We start from the raw sequence: 12,734 nt of genomic DNA, 5'->3' as shown, positions 1-12,734 counted from the left end.
ATTCACAACCACAGTGGATGTAGCTCTAATTTTACAGAGTGAACCATTATAAAACTTCTTGTCTTCTTTACTTATGCACGTCCAAAAATAATAAACTTTCACACACATTCAACCATAGGCCGGTAATCCTAAGGGAAACCAAGGGGTAACACGGCCGGTTTTTTGTTGACGAGAAATCACCGTCAACAATTGGCGACTCCACTAGGGACTGAAAGCGTTCGACCCCCAACAACATAGTTAGCAAGCGCGCCTCTAAGAGAGACGGACAGAATCGCCATCCCTCCAGGGAATAGCGGGATGGAAGGAGATCTACGCCCGGTTGGAGACGAAGTCCCACCCCCAGACGCGCCACGGCTGGATCCTGTGCAGATGCAGGCCCAACTGACCACTCTAACTGAGCTGGTACGTGGGCTGATGACCGTGGTTGAGCACTTAGACGGGAGGAACTCTATGCCGTCATTAGAAGACCCCCCGAGGCCGCAGGGACCTGCCATGGCTGGAAACCCGAACCCCGGTGACCACCCACATATCCAAGAGGGAACTGGGGACAACGAGAATCACCGGGGCCCTCCTAGGCCTCGGCCTTCCCAATCCTCTGGCAGCCGTTTAAGGGCCGCCGGACTCCGAGCTCCCGAGGACCAGGCACCAAGGGGTCCGGGAAATCCCGAGGTGTTACCCCAGAATCCAGGGGGAAACCCGCTAGGAGACTCGGGATCAGTACAGGTGGGCGGCCAGGCCAGGGGTGGACCCAACGCTCAGAGGGCAGAGGCGTCGAGAGTAGCTAGCTCGGCCATTTTAACAGAAGAAGCACGCGCCATCATGGAACGTATGGCCAGCCTGGAGCAAAAACTGACGGGGGACGTGGCGGGTCTAAAAAAGAACATGGGGCGAGTGGCTGAGGTAGTGAACGTCGACATCACGCCCTGCCGCACACATGACCATCCATTTACCGAAGAGATAATGGCGCCCCCTATCCCCAATAAATATAGGTCGCCGTCGATCCCACCATATGATGGTCGAGGGGATCCCGATGACCATTTGGAGATGTACACAGGGCACATGCTCTTGCACGGGTACGCTGAGGAGATCATGTGCCGAGCCTTTCGGAACCATTTGACGGACTCTGCCCGAAGATGGTTCCGGACGCTGAGGCCAAACTCTATCTCGAGCTGGGATGAGTTGAAGGAAGCATTCTCTCTCCAATTCATAGGGGTTAAAAAGTACGTCCCCCTGAAGCAGAATCTGACGGCGATATACCAAAAGCCGAACGAATCATTAAGGGAATGTCTCGCAAGATATGGGGAAGCGGTCGCCGCCACGATGGATATAACAGACAGAGAGGCCTTGATGGGCGCCTTATCTAGCATGAAGAAAATTACCCCCCTCAAAAGAGAGTTGAACCGGAAACCCCCGTCCAGCTACAGGGAATTTCTGGCGCGAGCGCAGGGGTACATCAATGCCGAAGAGGCGGACGCAAATGACCCCGAACAGGTCCAACAAGAATAAAGGGCCCGAACAAGGGTCGGCGCCTGCAAAACAGGACGCGAAGAAGCGTCGAGGTGGAGGAAGCGTAGACAAGCAACCCGCTGCAACGACGAGCGCTCCAGAAGCCAAGAAGCCAAGGTAAGAGGAGAACCGTAAGCCTCGGCTGTTTCAAAGGTACGATTCTTACCACGAACTAACAGTAGGAGTCGAGGAGGTTTTTAATTAGGTAGGCCGAGGAAACCTGACCAGATGCGATGAAAACGAATCCCAGCCGGAGGAACCAAAAGAAATTCTGTAGGTTCCACGGCAATGTCGGCCACCACACTAACGATTGCGCCGATCTCAAGGACGAAATTGAGAGAGTAATCCGAGAGGGAAGGTTATAAGAGTTCAGGGCCGAACGAAGACCCCGACATGACGGCCATGGCGGGCAAGGTGATGGTCGACGCCGAGAGGAAAACCAGCGCCCAAAGGATCGTGAACCCATCGGCGTCATACGAACTGTCCTCGGCGACCCCTATATAGGAGGAGACTCAATGAGGTCTCAGAAGGACTACGCCCACGAGGCCAGGGGGTTTACCATGAGCGATTCTGGAGCATCGCCGCTGTAAAGACCCCAAAGTACAGCCACACCGACGTGGCCTTTAACGAGGACGACGCCAGCGGAGTTCACTTCCCCCACAATGACGCATTGGTGGTGGAAGCCATGATAGGGAACCACACCGTGTGCTGAATCATGGTAGACAATGGGAGCTCGGTGGACCTCCTATACTCTGACTGCTTAGAGAAAATGGGGATCCAAAAGGAGCAGTTGGAAAAGACCTCCAGGCCACTATATGGTTTCATCGGGGACTCCGTCATCCCCCAGGGGACCATCCGGTTGCCTATAACCGCAGGAGAAAAACCCCGACAGGCTACTACAATGGCCAACTTTGTGGTAATAAAAGGAGGCTCCCAATACAACGCCGTGATTGGAAGACCGACCCTTCAGGCGTTAAAGGCCATAACTTACGTCTACCACCAAAAGGTCAACTTCCCTACCCCAAATGGCGTAGGCGAGATAAAGAGCAACCAGTACGAAGCTAGGGTTGCATACTCTGATGCCTTGCGCGGATATGACCAGCCGGGGAGACAGGAGGCTAGGATGGTTCATCAGAACCCCATCGAGGACGTAGACCCCAGGGTTCAAGAAGAGGTCACATGGTCTCAACCCATCGAGCAATTGGTGGAAATCTGAGTTGATGAAGACGAGTCCACCAAAGTGCTGAAGATAGGCTTAGGTTTGGCCCCCTCACTTAAAGTTGAGATCGAGAACTTCCTCAGGAAAAACTTGGATGTCTTCGCCTGGAATCACGCCGACATGGAAGGAATCGACGCCAACGTTATATGTCACTCCCTGAACGTCGACCCCTCATATCCTCCTAAGCGCCAGAAGCGTCGACCGATGAACCCCGAGAGGTATGAAGCGCTAAAAGAAAAGGTCGACAAACTAATCAACAATGGGTTCATCAGGGAGGCCCATTACCTACGTTGGGTCTCAAACCCAGTTCTGGTAGTTAAGCCCAACGGGGACTGGAGAACATGTGTCGACTTCAGCGATCTCAACAAAGCCTGCCCAAAGGATGGCTTTCCACTCCCACGGATAGACCAAATGGTCGACGCCATGGCGAGACATGAGATGTTGAGTTTTATGGACGCCTACTCCGGATACAACCAGATCCCCATGCATCCAGCCGACGAGGAGCACACGTCTTTCATAACCAACAGGGGCCTCTACTGCTACAAGGTGATGTCATTCAACCTGAAAAATGCAGGGGGTACCTACCAACGGCTTGTGAATAAAATGTTCGCTCAACAGCTCGGCAAAACCATGGAGGTATACGTCGATGACATGCTTGTGAAAAGCGCCAGGGCCAGCCAGCACGTCGACCATCTGGGTGAGATGTTTAGTGTATTGAGAAAATACTACATGAAACTAAATCCCCAGAAATGTGCCTTTGGAGTTAGGTCGGGGAAATTCCTCGGCTTTATGGTCAGCAACCGAGGAATAGAAGCTAACCCGGAGAAAATTAAAGCCCTGCAGGACATGCGATCCCCGACCAAGCCAAAGGAGGTGCAAAGGTTGACAGGATGTGTCGCCGCCCTAAACAGGTTTATATCAAAGGTAACAGACAAATGCATCCCCTTCTTCGACGCTTTGAAAGGAAGCAAGTGTTTTGAGTGGACACCGCAATGTGAAGAGGCCTTCCGGGGATTGAAGGAACATTTGGGAAGACCCCCAATTCTGTCAAAACCAAACCTCGACGAAGAGCTTAGCCTATATCTCTCCGTGTCCCAACACGCCGTAAGTTCCGTATTGATAAGGGAGGAAGAAAGGGTGCAATTTCTAATCTACTATGTGAGTAAGAGGCTCCTCGACGCCGAATCAATATACAGCGAAATGGAGCGCTTAGCTTTCGCCCTGATGGTAGCTTCGAGAAAGCTTCGGCACTATTTCCAATCTCACACCATACGGGTTCTTGCAAACCACCCGTTGAGACAGGCTTTGCAAAAGCCCGAAACTTCCGGTTGACTTCTCAAATGGTTGGTAGAACTGAGCCAGTTCGACATAAAATATGTGCCAAGAACTGCGATCAAGGTTCAAGCGTTGGCCGATTTTCTAGCCGAATTCTCCCATAGACCAACTCCCACCACGCCTGAAGGAGTCGAGACTACAGGATGGAAGCTCTACGTGGATGGAGCGTCGAGCGAAAGCGGGTCAGGAGCCGGCGTCTTGCTAATCGGCCCAAAAGGCCACAAGATTACCTCGGGGGTTCGATTTAAATTCAAGGCGTCGAACAATGAGGCGGAAGACGAAGCGCTAATCGCAGGACTGCGATTGGCCAGCCACCTAAAAATCGAAAGGCTCAGCGTCTTCAGCGATTCTCAATTGGTCGTCGGGCAAGTAAAAGAAGAATATCAAGCGTGTGGTGAAAAGATGGGAGCGTACTTGAGGAAGGTAAAGGAAAAACTTGCTAAGTTCAAGAACTACGAGATACTTCAGATACCACGAACCGAAAACGCAAACGCCGACGCTCTGGCAAAGCTAGCATCTTCAAGAGATTCTGACGCACTGGAGGTCGTCCCCATCAAAGAATTGGAGCGGCCTACTATTGAAGAAAAAGCTAAAGCATTAATCGTCCAAATAGGCAAAAATTGGATGACGCCCCTCATCCAATACCTAATGGATGCACAACTACCAAATAATAAAGATAAAGCCAGATGAATCAGGTATTGAGCTGCTAGGTACTTATTGTACGACGGCTTGCTCTACCGACGAGGCTACTCAACACCTCTACAGCGGTGCCTGGATAACGCCGAGGCCCAAAAGGTCCTCCAAGAAATCCATGAAGGGGTCTGCGGTAACCACACTGGGGGGCAGTCTTTGGCTCTAAAGGTATTAAGGCAAGGATACCATTAGCCCACGCTCAAAAAGGATGCTTTTCAATACGCCCGACGTTGCGATAAATGCCAAAGGTATGCCACAATTCCTAGAGCACCCCTAGAAAATTTAACTTCCATTCTCAGTCCATGGCCCTTCGCCAAATGGGGGGTTGACCTGATCGGGCCATTACATCTTGCACCCGGAGGGTTTAAATTTGCGATCGTCACGGTAGACTACTACACGAAGTGGGCAGAGGCAAAGGCTCTAACTACAACCACGGAAGCAGCCTACACCAAATTCATGTGGGACAACATCGTGTGCAGGTTTGGGGTTCCCCACTCAATAGTATCCGACAACAGAAAGCAGTTCGACAATGCCTCAACACGCAGATTTTGTGACAACCTGGGCATTCAGAAAGACTTCTCGGCACCAATCCACCCACAATCTAACGGATAAGTCGAGGCGGTCAATAAAATATTAAAGTACACCCTCAAAAAGAGACTCGATGATCTAAAAGAAAAATGGGCTGAGGAACTTCCCAAGGTCTTATGGGCATACAGGACGACGAGCCGAACTACTACAGGTGAAACGCCCTTCTCCATGGCATATGGCGTTGAGGCAGTGCTCCCCATAGAAATTGAAATGCCGACTCTAAAAACTGTCATCCATAACAACGACGACAACACGGAAGGTATGAACGGGGAACTCGACTTGTTGAAAGAAAAACGGCTCGACTCCCAACTGCGCCTAGCCGCTTATCAGCAAAGAGCAGCGCGATATTACAACAAGAAAGTTCGGCAAAGAAGGTTGGTCCCAGGGGACCTAGTATTAAAAAGGGTAACGGAGAATACAAAACCCAAAAATACTGGTCCGCTGGGCCCAACTTGGGAAGGGTCCTACTGCATAAGGGAAGTACTACGTCCTGGCACCTACACTTTAGAAAGCCTCGACGGCAAGAGGATTCAACACCCGTGGAATGCAGAACGGCTAAGGCTGTACCACCAAAAGTGTATGTAATTCTTACGCATTTCAATTGTACATTCTCTATGAATTAAATAAATTGACATGTTTGCAGAAAGAAAGGAATTCACCCCTTAATAACATGTCTGCTTAAAAAATTAAGGTTATATCAAACAGACATGGGGGGACAGAGGTCCACAAATCACTAAAAACAAGACGAACACTTAGCAAAATTCTAAGAAATTTTTCAAAGCGACGACCACAAGGGGTGAAATCAGCGTCAAATTCTCCAAGGAGAAAAGACGGACACTTAGCAAAATTCTAAAGAATTTTCCAAAGCGACGACCCCAAGGGGTGAAATCAACGTCAAATTCTCCAAGGAGAAAAGATGGACACTTAGTAAAATTCTAAGGAATTTTCTAAAACAACAAATTGCAAAGCAAGGTACGAACAAAATCCACTACCCTTACAAAAAAAAAGGGGGGGAAAGGTGTATATAGATAAAATAAAAAGATGTCCAAATCAATATTAAGTTACAAACACAAAAAAAGAGAGAAACAGGTAAAAATCATTTCAGGCCTCGCCGCCAGCCGCTGATTCATCACCGTCACCAGGCAGGGAAACGTTGTCATCGCCAGCAGGAGGAGGAGAGTTATAAAGGAAGCTCAAGTCCCACTCCAGACGCTCCTTCTTGATCAGATCGACAATTGGTTGACCCGCAGACTGAAAATCCTTGGTGCGGATGTCAGTGAGCTTCAAAGAAGCCTTGAACTCCTCAATAATCTCAGCACGCCTAGCGTCGAAGGCAAATGCAGCTTCTGCCTCGGCTTCCCTCTTTTCCTCAGTTTTCCCCTCAGCGAAACGCCTCTTCGCTTCCTCAGTTGCTTCAGACAACTTTGTATCAGACAGGTCTGCCCGCTTTGTAAGATCTTCGACCTTAGCATTCAACTTTACCAGTTCTTCTTCCAGACTCACTAGCTTGGCCACGGCCACGTCCCTCTTCTCGATGGCATCATCTAACTGTTTCTTGGCGTCGGTGACAAGGGAGTTGAGCTTGGCTTCCACTTCGTCCATTCCCTTATCGTGCTCCTCAACCTTAACTAGGTCAAGGAGGTTAAGGATGGAAAGGACCAAGCTCTGAAAAGTTGAAGGTCAGAAAAACAGAAATACAGAACGACGAGTAGAAAAAAAAAACTCTCAACAAAATCTTACGTGGATTTGAAAGAAAATCTGTTTTCGCTAACGGTCGACCAAGGAAGGTTGAGCGGCAGCAACCCAGTGTGGCTCGAGGAAAGACTCATAGAGAGCCTAAAACACGAGGGAGAAGCGAGGGGGAAGTTTCAGTATCGCCCCAATCTCGGCATCAGATACGTCCGGGACTTGGAACTTGGGATCCATGATTTTAGCCCCCGGAATAAGTACGCGCTCTCTCGGCGCCAGAGGAATGTCGACGTCAGGAATAGGGACCGTCGGCGTCCACGTCTCTACCACCGGCATTTTTTCCTTGCGCCTCTTTTTCCGCGCAGGATCCATCTCCGACCCCGAAGGGCCTTTGGTCTTCTTACTCCTCGGCACATGGGAAGAAGAGCTAGCTTTCTCTTTTCCCTTCGACGGGGACTGTTGACTCGGCGGGGGTTGTTGATTCGGCGGTGGCTGATGGCTCAGCCCGGATTGCTGGCTGCCAAGGAGTTAGATTCTCAAAGACGCCATCTCTACGGAGACGATGAGACAAAGGTATAGTCAGCATTTAGAAAATGAAAGCCGTAATAAATAAAGGCATCAAGAGCAGAAGTTACCCTCGTCGCTTAAATGGAAGTATGCGCGAACGACGTCTAGGTCCGAAGGATCTGGGAGATCAAGGATTAACCCGGCACTTCGAAGATTGGCATGGGTCAGGAGGGTATCTATATGGCGAACCTCGGACGGATACGAAAAGGCCTCCTTGACTCTCGCCAAGTTGTTCCCAGAAAACTTCGGCCGATCCTGGTTAACTGAAGGAAGAAAGATTGTCAGCATGCGAAGAAAAAGAAATAAGCGAAGTAAGGTAAAAGAAAGCCAAAATTCTCACCCATGTTCCCAAACACCGCCTGCACCTGCCTTCGACGTGGCAGGCGGTCGCTGAGGTGAAAATTGAAAGGCCCGTGAATCATGAAAAATATGGGTTTCCACCCATGTGACGACGAGGGAATCCCCAGTATCAACTTCCCGAATCTGGGCTGAGATCTCCCATGTCCGCTCAAAAAATACCACCCCTCACACTTGGCGACGTGGCATAGTTTGTACATAAACCAGAACTCGTCTACAGGGAGTTCCATATCAAACTTTTGGTGCCACAAAATCCAGGCGCTGGCGAAGCAGTACCAGAAGTTCGGCGCCAGTTGAGCGGGGGAAATGCCAAAAAAATGGCAGTAGTCCTTTACGAAAGGATGAACTGGGAGGGTCATCCCTACCGTAACGGCTCTAGTATAAACCAGGAGGTACCCGGTCGGTGGCATGCTGGTCCTAAAATGCATGTTCGGGAGGAGGTATTCGAACCACCTCCCATCGATGCATCCCTCCTTTACAGCCCGGACGATAGCTTTATTCCGGACCCTCAACGCCACAACATCAGCAGTAAAAAAGGGCCTATCCGGATCACCACTTGTGGCAGCCAGGGGGGCATCTACCATCGAGGCAGCCACCCCGCCCACACTGCCCCCCGTGAAGGGGATCCATTCTACCGCCTCATCCAACATCCGCTCTACACTGTCGAATTCACTACCGAAGCTGTCACCTGGTACATATCCGGCTTCATATCCGGCCTCGGCGTCTTCTATGTCCCTCAGTACGGAGTCGACGCCTGAAGACGAAGAAGACCACGAGATCTCCACCATTGAAGGGGAGTCTGGACGGACGACGGAAGGATCCTCTCGACTGGGGGAATTTTGGGCCATTGTTCTGATGATTAAAAAGGCAATGAGCTGAGTTAAAATCTTAACGTCGAGAGGAAGAAAAGGGTGACTATTCTAAATGATGACTACTCATACGCCTTGACTTGACGTCGACCATTCATACGAGAATGGTAACGGCGAGTGCTCATAGAATTTCAAGTCCCTCAGAACCCAGAAACCAGAAGAACATTGACAACAGTAAGATGGAAACAGAATTGTCCTATGTGGCAAAGTAAAACAGAGTAAGTATCCCGAATTTCTACATTCTGCGTATCTCCATACATATGTGAATCAACCAGAAAAACACAGAAAAAAACCCCATGAGTAAGCAAAACAAACAAAGGATGATGAAGCTTACTGGTGAAAAAAGGGTTCCGGGGAGAAAATCTCAGGTTGAATGCAACACGCCTTGAGAAGCAAGAAGTATGAATCGAGGTTTTGTGGAAAAGGAGTCCAACGGAGCAAAGGGCAGTTCAGTAGGTACGGGGGTTGTTTGCGTTTTTAAAAAAATGGTTTTTTAGTTTGAAGAGGGTATTTAAAGGGGCGAGAGTCCTCGACCCCTGACCGTCGGATGAGGACTTTTTAAATCCAACGGTAAGGGGGTCCTGCCCAGATCTGACGGTGACAAGCAAGGGCGGGAAATGGAAGAGTCGCGATCCAAAGGCTCGCACTCGTCCTTTCAAAATGAGGCCTTACGTCATCATGGGGAATCGACCGACGCGACTGTTGCGTCCCCCAAAGGAAATCCAAAGCGTCCAGGCATCATTGCAAACGGAGGCTTGGGACCGGTTTCCCACACCCGAAGCACGGAGGTACGACCGAACCAAAGCTCGAGGGCGCCCAAAAGGAGCCCTCGACCTGAGGGGTGGCTGTTGTGTGGGAAAATGTGACGGACACCTGGGCAAATGATAAAGCGACACGTGGCCCTAACTACTCCCCACCAAGCAATAACCCTTGACGTCTACAGCTCTAAAGGGCCCAAGCATGAAGTCCAACGTAGGGCGATGACTCTTCCTGACGTCAACAGATCGTGCTGCCGAGCTTGAGGTACAAAAATCCCTCGACCGCAGAATCAATCACCAAGAAGGACGTTTGGGCTAAGCGTCGCTGACGACGAGGGTAACGTTCTCTAGAGAACGTGACAAGTTGCGTACAAAAGTGGGGGACGTCAGCAGGCATTAATGGCGAGCTCTTAAACCGTCCCACAGGGGATAGGAGAGTGTTACAGGGGCGCACAGAGCCGTAATAGAAGACTAATTGGCTGAGTGAACAGTGTTGATTGATGGGCTACTTCTGGGCCTAAAAAGGGAAAGCACTTGAGTGCTTCTGCCTAGGAGGGAAAGCCACCCAGCGAAAAAAGCCCAGTATAAAAGAAGGGAGACCCCCTACGAGGAGGGGGTTGAGATCCAAGCAGAGAAACAATAGAGTGAGAGATAGCAATTGATGTAAATTGTAATCCCCTCAAAAAGAAATTCACAACCACAGTGGATGTAGCTCTAATTTTACAGAGTGAACCACTATAAAACTTCTTGTCTTCTTTACTTATGCACGTCCAAAAACAATAAACTTTCACACACATTCAACACATAGGCCGGTAATCCTAAGGGAAATCAAAAGGTAACACGGGCGGTTTTTTGTTGACGAGAAATCACCGTCAACATATACTATAACATATAAAGAGCATATTGAGGAAGTTTCTTTGCTATTAAACGACAATGTTGAATGTTAAATTGGTAAAGTTGCTATTTTTTTTTTTTTAATAAAGGAAATTGCATTACAAATCAGAAAGATACAAACATTAATTTAAACGCGAAAAAATCTCAATATAAATAGCGACTCAACCCAAACTATAAATCAAAATTATCAGTAGATTTATTTGAAACGTTAACACACAAGATTCTAACTTCCAACGTCAAGCAAACGTTAGCTCGTGATATATATAATATATAAAGAGCATATTGAGGAAGTTTCTCTGCTATTAAACGACAATGTTTCAACCAACGAATGTCAAATTGGTAGAGTTGCAAATGTTTTTTGTTTTCTGTTTTTATTTAAGGAAATTATTCAAACACTAATTCAAACGCGAAAAAACCTCAATGCAAACAGCGATTCAACCCCAATTACAAACTAAAATTATCAGTAAACTTGTTTAAAATGCTTACGGAATAAAATGTGTACCGAATTTTAATAAATAAAAACCGAAAAGGTACACAACTAATGAAGCAAACAAATAGTTTTTTTAAATATACCGCTGGCTAACTTTAATCAATCTCGAGGGGCCAAAAGCCACCATATATACAATTATTAGAGTTGCTAATGTTAAAATACGAGGAAAGAACATGTGGTACTAGAGAAGAAAAAAGAGTTCTTGGATAGGGTAAGAACAAAAAAAAAAAAAAAAAAAAGAAAAAAAAAAAGGTTTTTGGAAAGGGTAAAAAAAAAAAAAAAAAAAAAAAAAAAAAACCATCATATATACAATTATGAAATGTCAAGGAAAATCAAGATTCATTAATATACTTTTTTGATATGGCCTTTATAATAATCCAAAGTTCAAAACTGTGCCTAACTTGGCCGGTTTTTTTTTTCTTTTTTAAACCTAACCGTGAAGTTCTCCTTTCATTTTCATTTCTTACAAATAACATTGTGACTAGATACGAAAAAAATACCTTATCCGTATTGTTACAATTTTAAACTATCAACTTAGCATGTTGAATTGTCATATTTTTTTACAAGAAAAATACATAGGAAGAAGAACAACAAACGAAGCCCCAAAATGATAGTTATAAATAAAATAAAATAAATAAATAATAAAAAACCGAAGGGCACAAAAGCTTACACAGAGGCAATGATAAAAAAATAAATTATTAGGGACTTCAATAAAAAAATGAAAAATTTATCCTTAAGAGTATATGAGTCTAGACTTTTACTTTTTATTTTTAATAAATATCATTTTATTAGTATAATTATTTAACTAAAAATATTCAAAAATAAAAAATAAAGTTCATGATCATGCACTTTTAAAAAGAATTTGTGAAAGATTATCAATCCACTCAACCAAGCGAACAACCCATTAACCAAAGCCCATTTTGTAACATTATGAACCAAATCGGTTAACTTTCGCGGGATCTAGAAGAACTTGAAAGCAAACAGATAATTAGCAACTCAAATAGAATCTTCAACAATTCGTTTAGGGGGTGGGCCTTGGCTATCTTTAAGGGGTGGGATTAAGATCATCTGTGAAGGAGATTGTCTATCACCGATTAAAAATGCTTTTTAATGGCTCATCTTCACCCCAATGGAAAATTGTCATGTTTTTAGTAGTATGATATAATTCCTTCTTTATAGGTAATATATGATATGATTCTTATGTATTAAGATTCAAATCCTCATATGGTCCAAAAAAACAAAAAAAACAAAAAAAAAAAAGAGGAAAGATTCAATCTTCATCCTATCAAGAGGGTTTTTTTTTCCATACCCTATAAAAAGATTTTTTTAAGAATTTTACGCAGTACAAGAGAAAAAAAAATGTTTTTTTTTTATTTTCTTTCTTTGTTGCCCTACAGTTAACTAAGAAATCATAGAAAAATAGTTCAAGCAATCTGAGATTAGTCAATAAATCTAACAAAATGTTTAACTTGACAATGGCATGACCCGTGTTTCCAACTATTATTATCCTGCTCTTTTGTTTTAGATTAGAATCCGACACCACCCTCAGTGCTTTCAGGGATTGTGCTTTAAGAAAATGATAAACAATAATGGGGATCTTTATTTGCATAGCTGTATTGCCAAAGAATAAATACCGCTTAATAGTTGTATCTTCTCTGTCAATTTAGTACTCTACAAAATTGTCAATCTGGTGGTATACACGAGGAGCGCTGGGACTTTGAGCAGCCGAAAAATAAAAAAATGTAGTCTGTCTGGTTTTGGTACAACCT

Source organism: Morus notabilis, unplaced genomic scaffold (genome assembly GCF_000414095.1).
Source record: "Morus notabilis unplaced genomic scaffold, ASM41409v2 Scaffold264, whole genome shotgun sequence".
In the NCBI taxonomy this organism is placed as follows: Eukaryota; Viridiplantae; Streptophyta; class Magnoliopsida; order Rosales; family Moraceae; genus Morus; species Morus notabilis.
This window is presented reverse-complemented; position numbering follows the sequence as displayed.